Source organism: Diadema antillarum, unplaced genomic scaffold (genome assembly GCF_040938485.1).
Source record: "Diadema antillarum isolate AM-2024a unplaced genomic scaffold, OU_Dant_1.0 seq00002408_RagTag, whole genome shotgun sequence".
In the NCBI taxonomy this organism is placed as follows: Eukaryota; Metazoa; Echinodermata; class Echinoidea; order Diadematoida; family Diadematidae; genus Diadema; species Diadema antillarum.
In genome coordinates, this window is record NW_027273019.1 from 66,052 (window position 1) to 80,873 (window position 14,822).

Consider the following 14,822-nt stretch of genomic DNA (forward strand, 5'->3'; position numbering starts at 1 on the left):
CTTGTGCAAGTGCCATAGATTGTGTCAGACACCTGTTCAGTGACAGGTCCAGAAAGGGGGGGGGGGGGGGGGGGGAGGCGACAGGGGAGTGTGTAGGAGCACACACCCCGTTAGTTTGAAATAGCGATTCCGTCGGCTGCGAGGTTGGATCCACTGGTCCGACCAACGAGATTGGGGCACCCCTTCAGATGGCTGGCGCATTATGTGGTATTTTTATTTAAGAAAACATAATTTCATTAAGTTACAAGGCTTCTCCTATTGCTTTTGACAATGTCAAGGCTTTGATGTAGATTTCAACACAACGACAAGTTAATTAATGTGTGTACTTTATAAATGTCGTAGGTATTCAGAATGTATTGTTACTATGTTTTTATATATGCCTTGGCAGTATGCAGTTTGTACAGATTTTTTTGTTTGTAATAATTTGTTATAATCTTGATTTCTTTTGCATGGTCATGACGTTATCTCCACAGAAGAAAACTTATCACAGAGTATACACAGCATCCAGATAAGTTAAATGTCCATATTTCTATTGAATATCACTTTATATGCTTTATGAAATACTCTAAATACAGTATAACGCTGTGAGGCTGCCATCGCAGAACCACATAGGCAACATGACATGCAATTTTTGTGTCATACTTTGCAGATATGATTTGTTTGTACTTATCATTACAGATGTTTAGATGTCTATGTTATATCAAGTCTATGTTATAATGCATTGTTTTCTGCTTAAGGCCATTGAACCGACACACAGTTTAGTCAGATCAATCATAATTATATTTTACAACAGTTTTATTTGCTTTTTACAACCTGCATACTCAATTATGTATGCATTGATATTTTTTTGCAGCAGGTAGTAAAACAGTGTACATACGGTTATTTTTCATTTTTGTCCTACGTCAGTGCTGGTCAGGACTTAACTACTGGGGGAGGGGGAGTGGGGCAATACCTTGTGGCAGCATGTACCTTGTTAGTTTGACAATAAGTCCCCGGCTGAAAGAGTGAGCTACATGTATTTCCATTGGTATTAGTGTGATGTTACTCTCTCTGGACGCTTCGCCAATGGCAAAAAGAAACAAAAGAGGTAATTTTTGCTGACCAGTCCTTTGACCACGGTTATGTAAAAAGGTACACGTAGGCTTATCCCATAATACTTGCCACGTAGCTCCCTCTTCCCATCATTAACCGTGGACATAACTCTTACTCTCACTCTGGCTCCTCAACCTCCAAAGGAGATGGACATAAGACCTTTGCTCTCCTGTGTCCACTACGAAAAGGAGATGCAATTTTCCAGAGTCAATTTCACTCCCTGTTGCGGCGGTTTTGTTATACAATGTACTTGTAATTCTTGAAAATCATACATGTATATATTACACCACATTGGTGAGGTGATTGGTTCCAGCAACGTTTAAATAGTTTTGGAACAATTAGTACAGAGGAAGAGCTGCGTTCCTGTCACACATGTGGGCGCTAAGGCTATTGTTTCAGAGATCGACAAGCATGCAGCTTCTCTCATTCGTCAGCCCCGTGTTAATGACTGAGGGTGAACTTTATCCATTTCCAGCTCACAATGAATTCCAGATAGCCTGAATGTGAATCTCCCAGATGAGATCGAATCATTAACATGGCATTAATGTCAACGCTATGTGAGTTCCAAGCGACGACCAGATGGCGAACACCCGTTCCAGACGTACAGTACATGTCGGCATGTCGACCTGGAGCTCGTCGGTGGCAGTGCGCACTACAGTTCACGATCACAATCGAGGCCTCTTTGGAGAGTGACGTGGCCAATATATTTCACCAAGGCGACCTGGGATTCATCTCGGACTGTCGCAATGGCTTGTACCTTGTACACCTATTTGTCATTGCCGCACCTTCACTATTATGTCCCCTCAAGCTTAAAACCTTTGTTTGAGCAGATACAGGTGATGCTGTTATATTCTCATTGAGAGTTGTATAGTTAACTCACTGATTAATCAATAATTCTGTTCAAAGCCCCTCATAATTATCACCTGCGTGTGATACATAATGTACACGACAATAAAACGTGCATATTCATAATTGAACGTAATATTCAATTGTCAACAACTGTTATTAGTAAATTGAGTGATGTGTCATACCTCAGAAATTTGGAATATGGCTGTATAGTATGATAAGAGTGTGTTTGGTGCACAATCCAGTTACATAACGATAAAAGTATCTTCTCACATATAACCAACACGAGGCCTACCTTCCAAGAAGTGCATCAGGCATGTGATCCCTCTTTATTATTTGATGAAATCTTTGAACGCTTCCATGGTGGTAGAATGTTGGGTGGTAGAGGGTTTCGCAGTCCACCACGTATTGTTTCTAGGATAAGCGTGTGGCCCTGAATCTCCACGTTTCGGCAAGCATGTTCTCACCATTCTCAAGGGAAGGTTATTTCTTGTTGATAAAAAAGAAAAAAATGAACATTCCCCATTTAGTTTTCAAAATGATCCCCCTTTTATGGAATTCCTGGATTCGCCCCTTCTGTTAGTGTGCACCCTAAGATCAGAGGTCTTCAAATTTGTATGTATCTAAAGAAGGAATAAATTCTGTGTAACCAGTGACATAAAACAAATGACTGCTTTTGACTCATTTTTGTGACAGCAAGTACAATACCTAATGATTATCATGGCTACAGAAAGAGGTAAACCTTTATTACAAAATATATTCAAAAGGACAGGCAAATGGAACACATTGCTATACGTTTACAGGCATTTTGCTTTGTTTGGTCACACCAAATGAGTAGAAGTAAAAACCAGTTTCTAGCATAATTGGGATTTTGTGTGCAGTAAATAGATTGCATTCTGACATTGATATGCTGCACACGTGAGCTCTCACTTTACCAATGACACTTGATCATGAGACGTAGGAAAGTGAAAAAAAAATCCACCAGTATGAAGGATTTTATGCTTGTGGATAAAGCTGCTTGTTATGTTTCTCAAACAGTTTGTGTGTGTGTGTGTGTGTGTGTGTGTGTGTGTATGTGTGTGTGTGTGTGTGTATGTCTTCCGTGTACCATCCACAGCTAAACGTTATTTTGATTAAGACCAAATAACAAAAGTGAACTTGCTTAGAATGAAATATACTGGGGAAAAACTCTACGAATTAAGATGTTACTAATGTTAAAGGGTTCACTGATTGAAAATCCCGTAGACATGGATGTAAAAATTCATTCGGGTCCTGATCGCAATAGGCATCACCATACAGGTTTCATCTGTGTTTAGAGATTTTGGCTGTGTGTTGTTTGGATTCCCATTTTAGAAAAGGGAGTCATATCTGCCATCTTTGGTACCAATTTCCGTACATACTACAGTATAACGACGATACAGAATTGAAAGAAGTACATATGACCTTTGACCCACATTTACACTCCGAAGATGGCATTTGAGAAAAAAGTGGTTATTTTGTGAAATAATTCTTGCAACATCGTCTATACGTGTGTAAAATATGGGAAAGATAGGACAGGTACGGTATTCACCAAGATACAAGATGAAACAATTATGACCTTTGACCCTAATTTACATAGCCAAGATGGTGTCCGATCAAGTAGTTGTTATTTTATGAAATAACGTACGTGACATGAACCAAACATGTGCAAAATATGGGAGTGATAGGGGCTGTTTTTCTTGAGTTATTGCAAAGAAAGGAGCAGAAAGAAAGAAATGTCTCAATACTCCGAAGAACCAAGTTTTTTAACGTGGTCCAGACATTGTATGAAAAAAGAAGAGGAACATTATCGATAGCGCAAAGTCTCAGCTGCAACAAATGAAAATCTGTTAAAAATTCACCGAAGGGTAAGTGAGTTATAGTGCTCGATAAAGACAATTATATCAATTTTCACATCTAGAAAAATTCCCTCCCATAGAGATAACACGTCATAGCAAAGATACAGAAAGAACTACATATGACCTTTGACACCACTTTGCACAAACAAGACGGCATCTGAGTAAAAAGTGGTTATTTTGTGAAATAATTCTTGTAACATAGTCTTTGCGTGTGCAAAATATGGGAAAGATAAGACATGCATTTATCAAGATACAGGATAAAATATTTATGACCTTTGACCCTAATTTACATACACAAGATGGTGTCCAATTCAAGTAGTTGTTATTTTATGAAATAATGTACGTGACATGAACTAAACATGTGCAAAATATGGGGGTGATAGGGGTTATTTTATTTGAGTTGTTGCAAAGAAAGTTGTAGAAAGAAAGAAATATCTTGATATTATACATCGAGATAAGCCTTAATTTCAGCCAAAATTTTTAACATGATCCTGACATTGCATGAAAAAACGGAGGACACTCACAAGATAGCGCAGTCTCAGCTACAACATATTAAAATGTAGGAGAAATTCACCGAAGGGTAAGTGAGCTAGTGTCCGATAAAGACAATCATTTCAATTATCACATTTAGAAAAATTCCCTCCCATAGAGATAACACGTCATAATGAAAAAAAAAAGAAAGAAGTAGGCCTACATATGACTTCTAACCCCACTTTGAACAAAGAAGATGGCATCTGAGCAAAAAGTCGCTATTTTGTGAAATGATTCTTGTAACATGTTATTTGCGTGTGCAAAATATGGGAAAGATAGGACATATGTATTCACCTAGACAGAAAGATCCGTCTGTCCGGAGAACTCTTTTATATTTTGTCATTAACGCTGTCCTCCGTAGACAGACGGAAAGTACCAGTACCCATTGCTGTGTGGATATTCTTAACCACTGTCTCTATGGAAAATTAGGTGAGGTACCTCACCCTTCTCGATTGCGTCTAATTCACGGTCCTAGGTCGGCAAATTTAAGCTTGTACAGTTAAATCAACTACTCAAGAATATACTTCACACACCACATTAATGAATAATCCAACATTTCGGTCGAATTTTCAACGTAAAACACACATCAACCAGCCTGTTGCGTCGTCACGTTCAAACTTGTTTGAATGTAAAAAAGCTGTCAGAAATTTGGTTTACAACGACGTTTGATCTGTGCGCGATGCTCCACACAGGAGCCGGGATCATTGACTTCTGTCTGTATGCGGAGGGGATCCGTGAAGCCAGACGTAGTGTGCGGGGAATGCCCTGACGGACAGATACAGACCGATCTTTCGGTCAAGTATTCACCAAGATACAGGATGAAACACTAATTTACATACCCAAGACGGTGTCCGATCAAGTAGTTGTTTTTTTATGAAATAATGTACGTGACATTAACTAAACATGTGCAAAATATGGGGGCGATAGGGGCTGGTTTTTTTTAGTTATTGCAAAGAAAGTTGCAGAAAGAAAGAAATATCTCAATACATCGAAGATAAGGTTTAATTTCAACCAAGTTTTTTGACGTGATCCCGACATCGTATGAAAAAATGAAGTGCACATTCACGATAGCCCAAAGTCTCAGCTACAACATACTAAAATCTGGGAGAAATTCACCGAAGCATAAGTGAGCTAGTGCCCGAAAAAGAGAGTCATGTCAATTTTCACTGCCAGAAAAACTGCTCTCCCATAGAGATAACACGTAAACTGGTCAAATTTGACAAGGATACTTTCAATCCATTTTTACGAGGTGATGCCGTCATCCAATCAAAATGTTGTAATGATATTAATGAAAGATCATTTAACAAGCTACAACATACTGAAATCTGGGTGTAAATTGGCAAAGGATAAGTGAGATACGCTCGAGTGAACTTGAAATTTGATGACGTCAATTTGAAAATTTACTTTTTTTACTTTATTAAGAAATTTGATATCTTTTAATCATTTTGCTAGCATCGCCAACCCATGAAATAACATGTCCAGCCCATCAGCTTTCAGAATATGTAAAGAAAATGGGGGGTTACCGTCCATCCTGACGAGTAAAATCGGATCTAAAATTGGCGTTTTTTTGGCATCGTTGCACTGTAAATCGCCATTGACGCGCGCGCGGAATTTCAAATTTGACGGGCCCGTATGACGTCATATTGAGTCGGATTGACTTGAAACTTGGTAGAAATATTCCTTGACATTTTAGGCATCCGATAAGTGTAAAAAAACGGGAAATTTCCATTGCATATGAGCTGTGTGTGCGAATATGTGCGCGCGCGTACGCGTCCGTCCGATTTTTTCAATTTTTCAAAAAATGCTCCAAATGGTCTAAAACGTGTGCAAAAAAAATTTGAGCTCGATTTGAGCATACAAATATTTCAACGCGCGCGTACGCGCACGTTTTAAGGGTATAGATGAATTTTGAAAACACAAGTAGTATCAGCTTGATTTGAACTATATGTGACGTAAATTTTATTGAAAAATTCCATTCCATTAATGAGATATGAATGAGAATGTGTTTTCATATAATGACGTCATAGTGACGACACGGTCGACTGATCACTTTGATTTTATAAAATCTGTCGTCTTTGGGACATGATACATATATGGTATGATTTTGAAATTGATAGGAAGAGCACTTTCTGAGCTAATCGATGCACAACTTTTGAGGAGAAATAAAGAAGAAGAAGAAGAAGAAGAACCAAAGAATCCGTACAGATACAGAAGGTGATCCGAGAGGACACTCGGATCACCTAACTAGACTTGGAATTTGTCAAGACTGACAAATTAGGTGATCCGATTTTTTTTAAAACAATGATTCGAGTCCTGATCGCAATAGGCATGACCATATAGGTTTCATCTGTGTTTAGAGACATTGGACGTGTGATATTTGGATTCTCATTTAGAAAAGAGAGTCAGGTCTGCTATCTTTGTTACCAAATTCGGTATACACTATAACGAAGATACAGAATGAAGTGTATTTGACCATTGACCCAACTTTGCACAGCCAAGATGGCATCTGAGCAAAAAGTGGTTATTTTGTGAAATGATTCTTGTAACATGGCCTTTGCGTGTGCAAAATGTGGGAAAGATAGGACATGTATTCACCAAGATACAGGTTAAAACATTTATGACCTTTGACCCTAATTTACATACCCAAGATGGTGTCTGATCAAGTAGTTGTCATTTTATGAAATAATGTACGTGACATAAACTAAACATGTGCCAAATATGGGGATGATAGGGGCTGTTTTTCTTGAGTTATTGCAAAGAAAGTTGCAGAGAGAAAGAAATATCTCAATACATCGAAGATAAGTTTGATGTCAACCAAGTTTTTTGACGTGATCTCGGCATCGTATGAAAAAATGGAGAATCACTGATGATAGCCCAAAGTCTCAGCTACAACATATTAAAATCTGGGAGAAATTTACAGAAGAGTAAGTGAGGTAGTGCTCGATAAAGACCGTCATGTCAATTTTCATTTCCAGAAAAATTCCCTCCCATAGAGATAACACGTAAACTGGTTAAATTTGACAAGGTTACATTATATCCATTTTCACGTGGTGAAGACATCATCCGATTAAAACTTTGATTCACAAAAGTTAAAGAGTATTACATTGGCTACAACATACTAAAATCTGGAAGAAATTCACCGAAGGGTAATTGAGCTAGTCGTCAATAAAGACAATCATGTCAATTTTCACATCTAGAAAAATTCCCTCCCATAGAGATAACACGTCATAATGAAGATAAAGAAAGAAGTACATATGACCTTTGACCCTACTTTGCACAGACAAGATGGCGTCTGAGCAAAAAGTGGTTATTTTGTGAAATGATTCTTGTAACATGGTCTTTACGTATGCAAAATATGGGAAAGATAAGACATGTATTCACCAAGATACAGGATGAAACATTTTTGACCTTTGACCCTAATTTACATACCCAAGAAGGTGCCCGATCAAGTAGTTGTTATTTTATGAAATAATGTACGTGACATAAACTAAACATGTGCAAAATATTGGGCTGATAGAGCTTGTTTTTCTTGAGTTATTGCAAAGAAAGTTGCAGAAAGAAAGGAATATGAAAATACATGGAAGATAAGCTTTAATTTCAACCAAGTTTTCGGGCATGATGCCGACTCCGTATGAAAAAACGAAGGGCACATTAACGATAGCCCAAAGTCTCAGCTACAACATACTAAAATCTGGGAGAAATTCATCGAAGCATAAGTGAGCTAGTGCTCGATAAAGATAGTCATGTCAGTTTTCATTTCCAGAAAAACTGCACTCCCATAGAGATAACACGTAAACTGGTCAAATTTAACAATGTTACTTTTAATCCCTTTTTACGAGGTGATGCCGTCATCTAATCAAATTGTTGTTATTATATATCTGAAAGATCATTTAATAAGCTACAACATATTGAAATTTGGACGAAAATCAACTAAAGAATAAGTGAGATATGCTTGAATGAACTTGAAATTTGATGACGTCATTTTGAAAATTTACTTTTTTAACTTTATTAAGAAATTTGATATATTTTAATCATTTTTCCAGCATTGCCAACCCATGAAATGACATGTACAACTCATCAGCATTCAGAATATGTAAAGAAAATGGGGGGTCACCGTCCATCCTGACGAGTAAAATCGGATTTAAAATTGGCAGTTTTTTGGCATTGTTGCACTGTATATCGCCATTGACGCGCGCGCGGAATTTCAACTTTGACGGACCCGTATGACGTCATTTTGAGTGGGATTGACTTGAAACTTGGTAGAAATATTCCTTGACATTTCAGGCATCCGATCTGTGTAAAAAAAGTGGAAATTTCTATTGCATATGAGCTTTACGTGCGTATATGCGCGCGCGCGTACGCGTCCGTCCAATTTTTTCAATTTTTCAAAAAATGCTCCAAATGGTCTGAAACGTGTGCGAAAAAAATTTGAGCTCGATTTGAGCATACAAATATTTCAACGCGCGCGTACGCGCACGTTTTAAGAGAAAATATGAATTTTGATTATATGAGTAGAATGCGCTTGACTATATGTGACGTAAATTTCATTGAAAAATTCCATTCCTTTAATGAGATAGGAGTGAGAATGTGTTTTCATATAATGACGTCATAGTGACGTCACGATCGACCAATCACAATGATACATTAGATTTGTCGTCTTTGGGACATGATACATATATGGTATGAGTTTGAAGTTGATACTCTGAGTACTTTTTGAGTACGTAGATACACAACTTTTGTCCAGAAATAAAGAAAGAAGAAGAAGAAGAAGAAGAAGAAGAACAAAGAATCCGTACAGATACAGAAGGTGATCCGAGAGGATACTCGGATCACCTAATAAAGAGCCCTCGGAATAACGAACTTTCGGATATCGAGCTGATCGTAAATTTGAACTGTAGTTAATGGTTAGGAAATACACTCGGCTTGCCATAGTTTGAGCGTTTGTGCGTGACAACGTCTTCAGCCCACAGAACTCCTTGTAAGACTGATGTTCTGTGCTTCCGCCTATGTACCTACCAAACTGCGTGCGCTCTATACACGTACACACATGTTCTCCGATCCCTATACCGTGTACGTGTATACAGTACGCGTGTTTACAGTGGTACGATGTGCTACAGTACTTTGTATGCAATCACGACGTACGTAAAGCTATGGTGTGATGGTAACTGTAAACTTTCTACGACTACTCTACGTCTAATTTCTTCCTAGCCTAAGACACGACCTTTGTTTGACACTGAGTTTTCAGCTCGAGTACCATACCAGGTAGGTGCACAGGCATGTCTAAACACAGACTGTCCCCCTTACTCGATTCTTGGTATCTGGCCCCACCGTATGCACCACATGCAGGCCCCCGCAGCTATTAAAGTAAAATCAAGGGAGATACCTCCCTGAATGTACGTTGTAGTGCGTATGAGGCTGTTGGTCGCAAGCAAGGTTTCTAACGTAGTTACGTAGAATTTAATGTTAGACCATGTTACCTGAATCTATGGGCAAGGTGAGATTTGTAAGAAGCCTAAGTTCCATTCAATTCCAAAGAGATAGAAACCTAGTGATTTAGGGGTAGTAGTAGAACTAGACAGAAAGATCCGTCTGTCCGGAGGACTCTTTTATATTTTGCCATTAACGCTGTCCCCCGTAGACAGACGGAAGGTTGCAGTACCCATTGCTGTGTGGATGTTCTTAACCACTGTCTCTATGGAAAATTGGGTGAGGTACCTCACCCTTCTCGATTGCGTCTAATTCACGGCCCTAGGTCGGCAAATTTAAGCTTGTATGGTGAATTTATTTTTTTATGAATAGGTTACACTCACCAGATTAATGAATAATCCAACATTTTAGGAGAATTTTCAACGTAAAACACAGCCTGTCGCGTCGTCACATTCAAACTGCAGAAACATACACTATGAATCTATTAGCCAATCACATGCGAGGTAGTTTCTACGTGTTTGTTTTACTAAAACACGTACCTCGCATGTGATTGGCTTAGCAATTGTTACAGATTCAAAATGGCGACTTACTGCTCGCGAACGGCGATGTTGCGATATCGATAAAATTTCTGCATTATAACCGAGGTTATGTGAGTATTTCGATTGCACAATGTGAGAAATTTATCCCAAATATTGCTGCATAATGTGTCATGTCATGTCATACTTGTTTGAATGTAAAAAAGCTGTCTGAAATTTGGTTTATCGTAACGTTTGATCTGTGCGCGACTGCTCCACACAGGAGCCGCAATCATTGACTTCGGTCTGTATACGGAGGGGATCCGTGAAGCCAGACGCAGTCTCCGCGGAACATTCCCCGACGGACAGATACAGACCGATCTTTCGGTCAATAGTAGAACGTACGTCAGTAGGTCCATGGGCGAAATACGGACGCCATTTCTTAGCTAACAGATCGATAGAGGGCGTATTTATGTGGTGTAATAGCAGTGATTTCTGTGCATGATATGAATACAGAGCTACCAAGTCTCACGCATTGTGAGTGAGACTCAAGCATTTAGGGGTCGTCTCACGATCTCACGCATGGCACCCATTTTTCTCACGTATGGGGCAAAGTCTGGAATTAGGGCCCATAATAAGGAGCATGGTTCAAAGGATTAAAGTGATAGTTACAATTGAAGGTAGACATAAGGTCTAGGCCTATATTTTCCTTTTGTCTTTCAAAATAAGTAAAAGAAAAGATGGTCGCTTTATTATGCACCTGATCGTGCCATTAAGACTAGAACGGTCTAAGAGCTAAAAATTGAACTTGGCATCCCTGTGAATAGATGCTCTGTACATAGATGCACTGCACACACTCCATTATGGTGGAGGGAAATTTATCTTGTACACTGCCACTTGACAAGGGATGCCAAGTTCAAACAATTTTTATGAGTGAGATTTTCATAACTTGGTATCTCGGCGTGCGAATGTGCGCGCGAGTGAGGGTGTGGGAGGGTTTTTCCTTCCTGTGGCCTCCCACGGTAGGGAGCTTTTTCAATTTTTTGCTCTTAATGGTGCGGTCAGGTGCACACTTCAGTGATTATTTTTTTTCTTATTTTGACAGACAAAAGGGAAATATACCCTCAATTGCAACTATCACTTAAATCTTTTGAGCTATGCTCATTATTATAGGTCCAAGTTGCAGACTTCGCCCTATGCGTGAGAAAAATGGGTGTCATGCATGAGATTGTGAGATGGCCCCTAAATTCTAGAGTCTCGCGCAGCATGCGTGAGACTTGGTAGCTCTGCTTGACAGAGGTAGGCACGTAAGCAGAAACCTAGAACAGAGTGAGCGTGACGTGATCAACCTAATATGATGAGCTCAGTCATAGACTCTTTCATGGACTCCTTAGGGTTAGAGGATGACGTGGCGCAGATAATCAGAATGATTTAAAAGTGGTAATAAAATACGAAAAACAACATTTCTCCCTTTCATTTTTCCTTTTTTTTAGGGGGCATACAGGGAAGAGACTACATTGTACTTAGGTACGAGTTCTTAATTGTCAGAAATGTATCTTTATTGGAATTGGGATAATTACCGTACCTAAGATTCTTTAGGAAATTTGCAAACTCCGTTCCAGTCTTGAACTTCCCCTTTAATGGATAATTAGGGCAGTTTCAGGGTGGTACACAATTTCTTGGTTTTTGTTTTTTTTTTTTTTTTGGGGGGGGGGGGGGGCAATTGCCTGATTAGGCTAGGTAATTTTGATACTTGCAAAACACTTGCCCGAAAATAGATATCATTTGCCCGAATTTTCTTACTGTAAAACAAATTTTTGCGTGCACTTTAATTTCGCGAGCGCCAAGAATCGCGAAATTAAAATGCACGCGAAAGTCCTTGTTTACACTACATGCATTGAACGCCAGTGGCACTTCGCGAAAATTTCATGCCACGAAAAAGGCTGTCGGTTCCAATTCGCGAAAAATTCGTGCCGCCAATATATCATGTTTTACAGTATTTAAATATTATTAATAATTATGAAACAAGGTTTTATTCTTTTCTGTTTCTGTCCTAATATCCTTCAAAATGTTTGACATTATTTAAAGAGTTTTGGACTAGTATTTTTGTTAGGTATCCTATCAAAACTGCACAAATTTTCAGGTAATTTTTCATTGTTTCATGCGAATATTGTCAAGTCAGAAAGGCATGAGTTGCAATACTGTTACTTCATGTGTTTCAGTAGCAAACATTGTAGAAGTTTGGGCCATTCATCATGCGATACATTAGAGACAGTCTGTCAAAACCAAATATGCTGGAATGTTAATTATTTATGATTGTTATGATATTCAAAGATTACTTATGTTTGCATGTTATATTAGAAAAGATATATATTTTATTGCATAATAACATTTTTGTTTTTTGTTTCAGAATTCCTAATCATCATTTGGATCTGTGGAGGATTTGGTTTTTCTTTTTGTGGACGGAGCAAAGTGGTCATTTTCCTGGTATAGTGTTTGGGTAATTCACTTTAGCGGGCTAAATTACTGTGCAATGCCAATTATCTTTAACACTTCAGGTACAAATGTTGTTTTTTGGAAAGAGTTGGGATTTGGTAGTCTGCTGTGGAGATAGCAGTATTTTTTTTTTGTCCCCGCCGAACGAGTTCGAGCAGGGGACTATGAAACGGGCTCCGTACGTGTGTGTGTCCGTGTGTCCGTCCGTCTGTCCGTCCGTCCGTCCGTGTGTCCGTGTGTCCGTGTGTCCGTGTGTGCGTCCGTGTGTGATCAAAATCTTCAATTTGCTACTTCTCTGTCATTTATGAGCCAATTTTGATTCTGTTTGCTTTATATGATAGCACTACATGGGAGCTTTGAAACTTCTACACAGAATTTCAGTCGTGACCTTTGACCTTGACCTTTGACCTATATTGTACATTTTGCTACAAAATGCTACTCCTTCGCCATTTCTAACCCGATTTCGATTCCGTTTGCTTTATGTGATGGCGCTAGGTGAGGGCTTCAAAACTTCTACACAGAATTTTGACCTTTGACTTCTTTGACCTTTGACCTTGATTTTTTGACCTATATTGTACATTTTGCTACAAAATGCTACTCCTTCGCCATTTCTAACCCGATTTCGATTCCGTTTGCTTTATGTGATGGCACTAGGTGAGGGCTTCAAAACTTCTACACAGAATTTTGACCTTTGACTTCTTTGACCTTTGACCTTGATTTTTGACCTATATTGTACATTTTGCTACGAAATGCTACTCCTTCGCCATTTTTAACCCGATTTCGATTCCGTTTGCTTTATATGATGGCACTAGTTGAGGGCTTCAAAACTTCTACACAGAATTTTGACCTTTGACTTCTTTGACCTTTGACCTTGATTTTTGACCTATATTGTGCATTTTGCTACAGAATGCTACTCCTTCGCCATTTCTAACCCGATTTCGATTCCGTTTGCTTTATGTGATAGCACTAGGTGAGGGCTTCAAAACTTCTACACAGAATTTTGACCTTTGTCTTCTTTGACCTTTGACCTTGATTTTTGACCTATATTGTACATTGGCTACAAAATGCTACTCCTTCGCCATTTCTAACCCAATTTCGATTCCATTTGCTTTATGTGATGGCACTAGGTGAGGGCTTCAAAACTTCTACACAGAATTTTGACCTTTGACTTCTTTGACCTTTGACCTTGATTTTTTACCTATATTGCACATTTTGTTACAAAATGCTACTTCCGGCGGGGACATATGTTACGCACTGCGTAATTTCTACTTTTCCTTGTTTAGATGATGATCTGATTTTGATGTGAAATGCTTTTTCCTTAGACCCCAGATTGTGTATACTTGGGACTCATCTTCAAGAGGCTAATGTATGAAGGACACAAGTGCAGTTTTGGACTGGGGTACATGTGTTAAAAGACTGAATAAAGCACACAGTGACATCATATTAGGGGTACAGATTTCGATCTGTGTGCAGCAGTTGGATGTTATTTCATCAGTCATCATCCTAGTGCCAAACTGCAGTAAGGTCTACATGGTAGCTTTAAAATACAGGCAATATAATGTGATGTAACACTGTACAATATGTAGTATTCCTGTGAGGGAATATGTCTGCCATTGGTGTTTATGATAACTGGCATTGCACTATAGTACTTAGTATATCCCACCATACCTGCGTATTGTTGGTAGTGACTAAAGGTTATACAATTATTCACTTTAGGGGGGTAAGTTATTGCAGTTTTTTTTTTTTGGACACGAATCGGGCTTGTGTGGTCTATTGTGAGGATACCAGTATCTTCAATAGACTAATAGTGCAGTTTTACCTTGGGTTCATGAGAGATGGAACAGAGCACTGAATGACTTCATTTGAGTTGTACGTGATTGCCTATTGTAGGTTTTTGTCGAGCCCATTGGAGGTGAGGGGCGGGACTAAGGGATTGTGTGCAGTGTCTGTCCCTCCTTTATCCGCTCGTCTGTCGTCTGTCTGTAACGCTACAAAAACTGGAATATCTGTACTGAGGGCTTCAATTTTAATCAAATTT